The sequence below is a fragment of the Fundulus heteroclitus genome, chromosome 5 (genome assembly GCF_011125445.2).
Source record: "Fundulus heteroclitus isolate FHET01 chromosome 5, MU-UCD_Fhet_4.1, whole genome shotgun sequence".
Taxonomy (NCBI): domain Eukaryota; kingdom Metazoa; phylum Chordata; class Actinopteri; order Cyprinodontiformes; family Fundulidae; genus Fundulus; species Fundulus heteroclitus.
Window position 1 is genome coordinate 37,780,686 of NC_046365.1, and position 10,121 is coordinate 37,790,806.

Here is a 10,121-nt window from a genome sequence, read left to right on the forward strand (position 1 = left end):
GCTGTGTTTTTCTTTGCACCAGCTGACTCATCCGAAGTTCTCCAGCTCTAATTTTAGCTGCACACCAGTCAATCCGCCGATCAAAACACCCATTAAACATGTTCTGACTGATTCCCGTCATCTCACTGCTAAACAAAGCAAAATTTAAGAGCGACGAGTGTCCCCACGGCTTTGCTTTTTCTTTTCTTTTTTATATTATTATTATTATTTCCAGGCCAGTGACACATCGCTCAGCTTCTACCTAATGACTCAGCTCAGCCCTGACAGTTGACAGTGGTTGGGTGGCCTGGGGGCCTAATTCTGAGAGAAGAGGAAGGGGGGCAAGACGCAAACTAGGTGGGACGTAATCACTCCCTGTAATTTGGAGGAAATCCACTGAGCTGTTCACAGTGAAGATAAAAGGCCTCCTCTTGTGCCGGCTCTTCACAGCCACCGAGCTCCGCCGCCTCTGAAAGGAGCGGTTTCAGAGGAGCCGTTCTGCTCGCTCGGCATCCTCTGAGGTTTAGTCCTGAGACCGTCTCAAATCAGCTGCAGCCCTGGAGCCGTGTTCTTTCCCCCAAGGAGCGGCACCGCAGCCAGACAGTCAGGCTGCCCGTCCTGTGCTGTACGGCCCAGGCGCAGCCAGCCGGCCAGCTCACAACTCTCCTGAGAGCCTCCTCTGCGGAGAGGGAGCTCAGTGAAGCTTATGCTGCTTGTATGAGGCGGTCCAACTGTCTTTCCGTCTGACACCCTCCTCTGCTCGCGTTATCCTCTCCCACTCCGCTTTAATGTCTCAATCTGAGGCAAAAAAGGAGCCCGTTGCGCTCCCATTTTCTTTTTTCGTTCGCTGACAATGAAGAAACGGCAGCTTTTACCAGGCCGGTAGGAATTAGCCGTGGACCGATATGAGATTGTGACTCTGTGACGACCTTGAGTTACATTAACACAAATATCTAAAACAAAATACATTCAATTTAATTGCTTTTTTTTAAAATCAGAAGACTCCTACTGCTGCTGTAATTTAACATGCATGCATAACAACATTATCTATATATTGTCATTTTGATTTACATACAAACATTTTAGACTAAACACCCCCAGATTATAATGTGCTTATTGCACAGTGTATTATCTCTTTTTACGGCTTTGCTCCTTATTGAGCTACACAAATACAATTGGCTAAAATTAGCAATTATTCGGGATATCTGCTCAGTCAGCAATAGCTGCCATCGAGCATTTGCAATAACCTGTAATGAGTCTATTTGTGCAGCTGTTTTAATTCATATCTGAAGGGTTTTAAAGGATGAACTGGTCCTGGTACCACAGTCCAGTTGGATTTTTACTGAGTTACCTCAAAAGCTTTAGTCCAGGGAATGTTCTCCCATGTTTTTCTGCTAATGTGAATGTTTTTTGGTAAGCAGCAGTTCTAATCTTAAAACTCCATGAAACATGAAAGTCCTTTTTTTATACCGTGGAACCATCAACGCTGACCTGAACCACGCGAGGTCTGAAGTTCTTCAGATGTTCTGGATTGGTCTGTGGCCTCCTGGATGAACCGCTGGAGAAACGTTTGTAGTTTGTCCGTTTCTGAGAAAAGTCACCATGGTTCCATCCATCCATCCCTTCATTCATTCATTTATCCACCCATTTTTTCATTCATCTGTTTACCCATCCATCCATTTAGCCATCCATCTATCCTCCATCCATCTGTCCGTCCATCCATCCATCTATCCATCCCTTCATCCTTCCATTCATTGATTTATCCACCCATCCCTCCATTCATCAGTTTACCCTTCCATCCATCTATTCATCCGTTCCTTCATTCAGCCATTCTTTAATAATAATTGAACTTTATTGATCTCACAATGGAGAAATTCACTTCTGCATCTTTACCCATCCCCTTGGGGAGCAGTGGGCTGCCACTGTGCGGCGCATGGGGAGCAATTGGGGGTTAAGGGTCTTGCTCAGGGACCCAGAATGGCAGTGGGAGTTGAACTCAGAACCTCTGGGACCAAAGCTCTGTGCTCTAACCACTAGGCCACCACTCTTTTTTGTGTTACTTATATCCACCCATCCCTCTTTCCATTGTCCATCCATCACTTCATCCATCCATCCCTTCATCTATCATTCATCCCTCTTTGCACCCATTCGTTCATACCTCCATCAATCCATCCATCCATCCATCCATCCATCCATTGTCTAGACAGATAGCCTCTTGGTGTTTTGCGGTGGTTCTCCAGTTCTTCCCAGGAGAAGAGGAACGACCTGCAGTGGGTGGCGAGGTTATTGGTTCAAAGCTGCCTTCTCTGATATTTACACCTGCAGACTGTCTTCACTCCCATTTAGTAAAAGGTACAAGAAGCTAAATCCAGCAGACCACAAAAACAATTTTTATCCCGGAGCGGTCTGATCAGTTTACTACAGAATGTAGTAAATGCCTTTTTTTGTGTTACTTATATTTAGTTTGTAAGTTAGGAATATTTACACTGCAAAACCAGAGCTGATAAACTGTTCGTCATTCTATGAATCTATGACAGTAAATTCTATAAATTTAGAAATTCTACTTAAACCCGTTCATCTTTACATGGTGGTGGTGGGGGGAAGCCGGACTGGTGACCACTGAGCGTGAGGCGTGGCCATTGTTTGTGACGCTCACTGGGAGTTTTAGATAGCTTTTCCCCTTCTGGTGTCTAATTGGGTTATCTTTGTCCCATACTAACATTTGTTTGGAGATCTGAAACATCTAAGTATGACGAAAATTTAAAAAATGAGAAGAAATCTGAAGGATGGCAAATTCTTTTTCACACCAATGCGGATTCAAAGACTGTAGCAACAAGTTTAGTAAAACAGATGCCGTCTAGGTTTGGTGACTGACTTAACAGAGATAAAACACTTGAATACTGCATCTTTTAATATATTTTGAGTATGTGGAAGCCATGTTGGACTTTGTTGCCAGGTTGGTGAGAAATCTCTGACTTTACCTCTAGAAATTAAAATATTTGTGGGAATATATGTTTATTTTTGCAACTTTGACTATGAAGGTTCAGACTTCTGAGTATATGTGGAACACAAAATTAATATTCAAGGTTTTATGACGAAATACAAGGAGTGGACAAAGATCAAGACATGTTTGTTTTTTTTAAAACATCAACACAGCGGCGCTTGGAAAACTTACCATTTGCAGAGGTGGAAGTTGCCATTACAGGTTTAAATAAACATGGATCTAAACTACTGTCCATGTCAGAAGCAAATCTGTCCTGAACCATGAGCAGATTGGCCGGTTTGATCACTTTGTCACCCGACAACATCCCACCAAGTTGTCAGGGAGACGGCGTCGTAGTGGTTTTAGCTTGATAGATGGTGAATGGTGCTTATACAAGGAGCCACTCCAGTGCTCCCATAAATATGCATCGTGACATTTGGAACAAAGCCGCTCGTCCTCTCTTTCGTGATGAGCTCTGCCTGCATACTATAACATATTGCCATACTGTCACACCTTGTGTTTCATAGCCAATCTCTCTGTTCATCAACTTGGCAGATAACCTCTAGATGCTGACAAATGATATGGGGAATGACATTAGGGTTCTATTGTATGCAAAGCTGAGGAGTGATTTTCCAGCAGTGATGCTTACACGGGTACTTAATGATTAATGCATGTTATTTTATGATGTATAGAGTGTTGTTGTTATGAAATATTAATTTGGGTTGGAGGTTTGCAGTCTTGTTTTCGTTCCAGTTTAGAAAGAAAAGTCAAATTTCTCTCTTTAAAGGGATAATTTTGGATATATTAAGTGTGGCCCTGTTAAAAGGTTATAAGCAGGTAATATCTTAGCTGTACTAGATAATAATGTTGCCGTCTTCAGTTAGCGGTGATCCAGACATGCTTAAGCTAACGGATAGTTTGAGAGGCCATGACCAAATCAACATCTTCATACAAAAAGGTCCTCGATGATTGTCTTTAAATAATCATCATGTTTCCAACTGGTGGCTCTTCCTAGAAGAATGCAGGAAGTTGATGATTATTTAAAAGAGGCTTGATAATAACAATGTCATGTGGCCGTTTGGTGAGACCCGTGTGGAGGCAACAACTACGGAGAACAGAGACAGGTTTGAATAGTTCATTGAGAAAGTTATGTTTGTTTGTTTTCTGAGTTTGGTAAAGGATGAAAATGAGGAAGGGAGGTAAGAGGTTACAGGATGAATGATAGTCGAGGATGATCATGATGAAGATGAGAAGAAGATTCCTGCAGTTTTTGGAGGTGGTGAAGTCCCAGGAGGGACGTGAGTATTTATTCTTTGTTCCAGGAGGAGATGGAGATGACAGTGGAGAGCAGCCAGAGGAGCAGCGAGGAGATAAACGGAAGAACTCTTGGAAGGAGTTCTCCACTGAAATCTGGTGACGAGGAGGCAGCGGACTAAGATCCAGGAAGGAACCATTGCCTGGAGGCAAGGGTTCCTGCAAGCAGGACAACAGGGAGGTAAGCGAGGAAACATGATTAGCACAATCAAGAATCGTAAGGAGGAGGATACACATTCAGTAAGAACTATCTAAAATCTGACTCAAGTAACCCGCACCTTTAATAGGGTGATTCTTTCACCAGCAGGTGAAGGAATCACCTGCTGGTCAAACCTTATGCAAAATAAACAGGTGAAGCACAAACCCACAGCCCTGTGGACATGAGACATAGTTTTCCTGTGTAAAATATGCGCTGAGAACAGAAATTGTAAAGTATTTCTGGTCAGACTAACAGTCTTATATAAAAGTGCAACTTCACATGTGCAGCAGTCCTGCATGTCAACAAATAATCTCTAGGCATGCAAATATGGTTAAAACATGTGAAAAAGATAAACTGTTATAACTGCAAGAAAATATGACACGATACCTTTACAGATTTCTTGAGAAGATTCAGAGGATGGCCTGAAGAAATGGCTTCTGATTGCATACGGCTTCATATTTAGCCGAGTAGTCAACTCCACTGCAACTGACAGAGAATCTGTAAAGATTTGAAGCGTATCAATATCTACACATGGTTGGTCACAAACAATTTTAATACCAACAAAGAGTCAGGGCCCTAGAGCTACACGTCCTCTGGCTGTGGTTCTTGCGTAGGCTAGTTGTTTTTGAGAAACAGGCCCGCGGCTGCACTAATATTCAGGAAATATTTTAATTTATCTGCAAAATTGTCTGCAAAAAGCTATGCTGAGACCCCGAGGTTACAAAATTCACACACCCTCTTCTCTATGACAGACCTTAAGATTTAGATCATAACCCCACTAACGGGATTGGGTAGAAGAACCACACTAGGAACAAACTTGCTTTTATGCGAATGTGGAGGATTGTGCAAGGACTAGATAAGCATCCCCGGCATCTAATGTCAAAATGCCTTAGGCGACATGGCCAGTTACCCCTCACCAGTCTACGAAAAAATGTGAGCAGGGCAACCAAATACCCTCAGCAAGTCCTCAAAGGGTAAAGATTTGGTTCAATTCAATTCAATTCAATTTTATTTATATAGCGCCAAATCACGAAACATGTCATCTCAAGGCACTTTACAAAGTCAAGTTCAATCATGTTATACAGATTGGGTCAGATTATACAGATTGGTCAAAAATTTCCTATATAAGGAAACCAGTTGATTGCATCAAAGTCCCGACAAGCAGCATTCACTCCTGGGGAACCGTAGAGCCACAGGAAGAGTCATCTGCATTGTACATGGCTTTGCAGCAATCCCTCATACTGAGCAAGCATGAAGCGACAGTGGGAAGAAAAACTCCCCATTAACGGGAAGGAAAACCTCCGGCAGAACCAGAACCGGGCTCAGTATGAACGGTCATCTGCCTCGACCGACTGGGGTTACAGAAGACAGAACAGAGACACAACAAGAGAGACAAAAAAGCACAGAAGCACACATTGATCTAGTAATCTGTTCTACATTAGATGGTAGTAGCGGGTGATCCGTCTTCTCTGGATGATGTCACAGTTAACAGAACGCCAGACCAGGTGTACCTACTATGAAGATAAAAGAGAGAACAGAAAGTTAAAGCAGAAATGACAACACATAATGCATAATTGAAGAACAGTAGAACTCAATAGAGTGAGAAAATTAGATCCTGATATACTCCAGTAGCCTAAGCCTATAGCAGTAAAACTATAAAGGTAGCTGAGAGTAACATGAGCCACTCTAGTTATAAATTTTGTCAAAAAGGAAAGTTTTAAGATTAGTCTTAAAAGTAGACGGGGTGTCTTCCTCACGGACCAAAACTGGGAGGTGGTTCCACAGGAGAGGAGCCTGATAGCTAAAGGATCTGCCTCCCATTCTACTTTTAGAGACTCTAGGTTCATCGTTCCTTCAGCCACGCTGCTAATCTGGAATAGGAGGTTTGATAAGTGGTTGGAGCCTCCTTTCTAACACCCAACGTGTGCTTCTAAAGACCATGAGAGCGGCATGTGTTTTTTTTAGATGTTGCGCTGGTCCGACACACTTCAATCTAGATGTTGCGCACTTCAATCAGACAACTTGTTAATCAGCGGACTCTTGCAGAACCTGATGAAATGCGCGGGACTTATATGAGCTATTGGAATCCCACGTAGAAGCACGGTCACATCTAGAACGTACAGCTGGAACGCCTCTCTTAAAAAACTGGGACCACCCCTCCAATCCGTCTCGCACAGAACTCCCAGCGACATACAAGAGGTAAATTATTAACGATTTTAGGAGAAAGGACCTTAAAAAAAAAAAAAAAAGAACTATCCCTTTAAACAGCAGCAGGGTAGAGGTGAGCAAATGCGTTCGCACACCCTTTCAGAACACCTTTTACAGCTCTCCCTCCAACATTAAGAACATATCTGGCCTGTTTCTCCAAACACTTCAATGCTTTGCAGGGGAATAAATATCCAAGACAGCCAGAAGCAGTTTCTTTCAAATCCCACTCACACTCACTCATGTACCCCCCCCCCCCCCCCACACCTCCACCCCTCCATGTTTCTCTCTCATTCTCTCCCTCTGTCATTTGACCAGCAGTGCTTCCTGCCACCGAGGACCTGTGACTCAACAGCCGGAATACAGCAATGTTCTTTCGCTCACCCTCTTGAATATTCATAGCAATAAGAGGACGGGAGCTCAGACCGATCCATCTTGTATCCATGCGCAATTATATAAAAACAAGAGCAGTGCACATATATTTGTGTGTGTGTGTTAGCGGGTTTAGCAGATATCCAAGTGGCTCCTTGTTGGGGGAGGAACGTGGGGTGGCGAGGCTGTGTAACACTAATTTCTTTATCCCTTTCACAGGAGTGCCATGTTACAAGAGAATTCCTGAGGCGAGCCAATGGCCCGATAAATCTGCCGGAGCCTCTCTCTCTCAATTTGTCTCCGTGGAATGTCAGCTGGCGAGTGCCCAGACACCGAGAACCTCCTTTTTCACGACGCGCCAATCCAACAGACGACGGCCCATGTTGGAGCTGCGGTACGAGGACTGGCGTGGATAAACCGCCGCGTGCCTCGTCTATGTCTCTTTATGTCCGTCCGCCTGAGCTCTTCGCTCCTTCAGGAGGGGCCACGCTTTTTTGCAGTTGACCCCCCGACGGCCGAGCGGGTGACAATGACAAAACGCAGGTGTCAGCAGAGGAGGAACCCGTGATATGACACACAGATGCCGTGTCAAACCCGTCTCACTCCATATGACCCGCAGTGTGAACAGAAATTGCTCTGTTTGGTGTCGTTCATCACTGCGAGGCGCAGTCTCCCACATAGCTCGGTCCAGGTGGCGGAATGGCAGAGTGGGAGAACAGACCATGTTTGTGTGAAGATGCAACAACTCTCGCTCTCTTTTTCGCCTTTTTTCTGTTTTTTTTTTGTTTTTTTTACTCTTTCATTCCCTGCCTCCTTCTTGTCTCCCTCTTCTTGTTCAAACTGAGTGTTGTAGCACTCTCTGTGCTCTATTTAGAGGTTGTAGGTTAGAAAACAACAAGATGACTCCCAACCTGTACTCCTAAACGACACATGATGGAAATATTTATCCGTTTGTTTATGTACAGCAGCAGAAAATACATCCATGCATAAATAGATTAGGGAAAACGGAGCGTCACTAATCGTATATTATGACAGAAATGGTTTAATTACATGCGTGAGGATTCATTTTACCTGATGCTTTACTGAATAAAATAACTATATGACATATAATGTTTCTATTATTTAAAAATGTATAAAGGGCCTTGCAATAGCATTTATATTCCATGAAGTTTTTTTCCATTTTGTTTTCTTTCAACCACCAACTCTGATGTATTTTATTAGGATTTCATGGGAGAATGCAAAATAAGGATGGTTTAAACATGTTTTACAAATAAAAATTGCAAATATGTAACGGTCCTTTTCAACCCATCATCTGAATCCACTACAAGCCCACCAAGACACGGCTGTCTAGCTAACTGACAGGCTGGAAATGGGAAGCATTTAACAGAAAGGCAGCCAAGAAGGCCTTGGTAACCTTGGAGGAGCTGCAGAGATTCACAGCTCAGGTCTGACAATTTGTTAACAGGGCAACCGGGCACGCTACAAATGTTATGGAAAAGTTGCAAGATGGAGAGCCATTGTTGAAAGACAGCCATGAGAATTCCTGTCTGCACTTTGCCAAAAGCAATGTAGGAGAAACAAACACGTGGAGGAAGGTGCTCTGGTCAGATGAGGCCAAAATTAAACTTTATATCTAACATGCAAAGTGCGACAAACTTTGCATAATTCGGACTGAAAACACCACTCCAAAGGTTAAACACGGTGGTGGCAGCGTCATGCTGTGGGGATCCTTTTCTTCAACAGGGACAGGGAAGCTAATTAGAGATGATGGGAACATGGATGGTGCTAAATACAGAACAGTTCTGGTAGAAAACCATTAGTAGCCTCAAAAATGCTTCAAATGGGCGCAGAGGCTAGTGACCCTAAATTTACAGCCAGGGTTACAGTAAATGGTTTCAATCAAAGCATAATGGTGCTTTAGAATGGTTCAGTCAAAGTCCAGACAGAAATCTGATTAAAAAAAAAAACCTGAGGCAAAACTGCAGTTTGAAAATGCTCTCCATCCATTTTTGACTGACCTTGAGCTATTTCACGAAAATGAATGAGCAAAAATGTCAGATGTGCGAGTTTGGCGGACATCAAAAGATTTGACACTGTAATTAGAATTGGTTTGACAGAGTAGTTTGTGAAGGTCTGAATAAAGGCGCATGTATCATTTCTTTCCTCCTCAAAATTATGCATGTTTGTGGGTTTTAGGTGGTTATAAATACATTTCCAAGGCACTGTTTTATTGGGACCCTCCTTCCTTGTTGCTGTAATACTTAGCATATCTGTCGGATCAAATTTGTGCATTAAAATATTGTAATTTGACAAAGCCGACCTCTGAAGGATGACGTAAAAATTAGATTTTTTTTACAAAAGCCAAGTAATTACATCCTCTAAAACTCTAAAATCTGAACGCAGCCAACCACACATGCGTATTTAGAGGGTTCATGTTGCTGCACGACAGTTGGCATGTCTGTAAAAAAGAAAAAAAAAAGCCATGTGCCAAGTGGAGCTGCCAATGCTCAGCATGGCTGGTTTTAATATTTTAATGTGCTTCATTACAACATTATGGGCCAGATAGCCTTTCTGGGGTCCAGACAATTGTTCTGCAAATGAACAAGATTACATGACAAGCCCTGAATGACAGAGCGGCCCACTGTTCCCTGCCTCAGCCTGTTATCTGATGGTAGCCAAGCAACAGATCCCTGACCTGGCTCTGACCTGCACCCGATAAGGTCAACACCTGAAGGCTCTCTCATTGGAGCGCTGGCGCAGGGAGAGGTGGAGCTTGGGGGAAGGCAGGGAGACAAAGGACCCACAGAGCAATGCCAGGCTTCTCCATATTAAACAACAAAAAAAAAAAGCCAAAAAAAATGAAGCAAATAAACACATCCGCACCTTATTTATCAAAGGGTAAAAAAAAAAAAATGTCCTCCCTCCTGTCATACCACATCATTGAGAGTAAAAACAGCAACTGTAGCTGATCATAATAAAAGGGTGTTAAGACAAATGGAAGAGACACATTATAAAGGAGGTGCTGAATGGGAAATTAATCGACCAGAGCCGCCAACTCTCATAGACACC